This window comes from Grammomys surdaster, unplaced genomic scaffold (assembly GCF_004785775.1).
Source record: "Grammomys surdaster isolate TR1022 unplaced genomic scaffold, NIH_TR_1.0 958, whole genome shotgun sequence".
Taxonomy (NCBI): Eukaryota; Metazoa; Chordata; class Mammalia; order Rodentia; family Muridae; genus Grammomys; species Grammomys surdaster.
Genome location: NW_021605377.1, coordinates 224,204 through 226,042, shown reverse-complemented (window position 1 = coordinate 226,042; position 1,839 = coordinate 224,204). Strand labels below are relative to the sequence as shown.

The following is a 1,839-nucleotide window of genomic DNA, read 5'->3' as shown; positions in this document are numbered from 1 at the left end:
GTTTATTTATTTTATCACTCCGAAAACTCTGTGCACTGCTGAGTCGGCACACGCATCTGTCGAACAGGCCGAGAACAGGAAAGAGCACGAGCACAGCTGAATTTAGAAAGTTAGAGATGCTCGCATCTGCCACATGAGACGGACAGGAGAGTCCTTCCAGCAGGCGAGAGAGCAGAGCGCAGACAACAGATGTGAGAAAGGTCCCAGAGCTGTCAGGTTTCAGCATCCTTGTGCCTAAGAAGGGAGGCGCCAACATGATTGATGGTCGGAGCCTGTATAAAAATGGTCCACATCTCAGCAGCTGCTTGTCACGCTGACCCGCACCATCTCTGTTGCCCTTGGGGTTTCTGTCAACTGCTGCTAGAAAGGAGAAAATCTTGGGGAGAGTAATCTTTTGTTGTGGTCATGCCGGAACCCACTAAGAAAGAGGGTAAGAACATCTATAAATATTCTTATTATAGTCTCTAATATTTATTTTGGTATTTATTTTTAAACAGTTATCTAATTTTTTTAAAAAAAGACTATACAACAGTAGAATTACTGAGATGAAAAGATAAAAAATTTTGAGTGTGAAAAGTCCAGAAAACTATATAATTAACTGAGAAATACCTGAAAAAGGTAGTTTGTAAAGCAATATTGAGTCCAATGATTAAATGGAAATTTTATTCTTCAATTTCCTGAGGTCCTTAAAATGCTTAAATCAAAGATGTTAACTGCTCACGGTGAGAAGGCTGCGTTTTCAAGCTGACTTTTATACTTTGTTTCTCTAAATTTCCACTTTGTGTTTACAGTTTTCAGGAGCTGGGGCATGGGGTGCTTTTCAAGCACTTAATACATTTCTTCAAGTTTTCAAATAATAAGAATCTGTGATATTATTTGTAGTTTTTCTTCTATTTCACAGAAAGGCATTTGAAATACACAAGTAAGAATTCTTCTTCTATGATTATTCTTTGGGAGCCTAGCTTTGAAATTCTTGCTGGAAAAGAAAATCTTTCTGAATATGATTGGTAGGTTGTGCCTCTTCTGAGTTTTGCTGTATACAATCTTAAAATATGTGACCTTTAAAAAAATCAAGAATAAAAAAAGAAAGGCAATTAAGGAGTAGTCTTTATTAGAAATTTCTCCTTTCTATAAAATAATCAGTTTTCTAAATTGCTGGTTGGTAATGTAAGTACATTGGTGTTAGTGGTTACAAAAATAGTGGAAATGTACATTCTCATAAATATATTAACTAACTTTTAACAGAAACATCTTTTATAAATATTACCTCATGCTCTGGTTTCCCTTGGGATGATATAAATCTTTCATCCTTTACTAAAGATTACAGAGGAGAGGAATACCTTTGAGTCTTGAGCCAAGTTTTTGATGAGCCAAGTTTTTGACAAGCCAAGTTTTTGATGTTTCACTTCTTTGGGACTAATACAAAAATGTAAATATTTAAATCAAATCTGTTTCTCTTGGGGCTTTTGAATCTTTTTTTTTTCTCCTCTGTAGATAAAAGCATACTTGCACATACACACAGATACATGTACACAGACTTAACAGAGAACATAAAAACAGTACTTGGGCTTCTCACTTTCAATTCCCAAAAGTGCTTGTTGCCGTTATTGTGAAGAATGTTGCAAAAAATGCCACCGGTGGAAGCTGAAGTTGAGCTACTAACCAAATTCTGAAAAGGCTTTTAAGTGTTTTTTCTTTATGTAATTAGGTAGTCAGTGCTGACAGGTTGGGGCGATCAGTTACAGGTTGGCCCTATTTAGTGCCAGAGAGCATTGATGGGTGAAGTCTTTGTCCCAAAATAACCACACCAAATGCATGCATTAATATGGGAACTTAATG

At 36.2% G+C, this 1,839-nt stretch overlaps 1 non-coding gene across 1 annotated transcript; it reads left to right on the top strand.

The window, feature by feature from the left end:
• Positions 1–1,270: 1,270 nt before the first annotated feature.
• Positions 1,271–1,385, top strand: LOC114634535. Its single transcript, XR_003713349.1, has one exon. It is a non-coding gene; the product is annotated as a U5 spliceosomal RNA (small nuclear RNA).
• Positions 1,386–1,839: the final 454 nt, after the last annotated feature.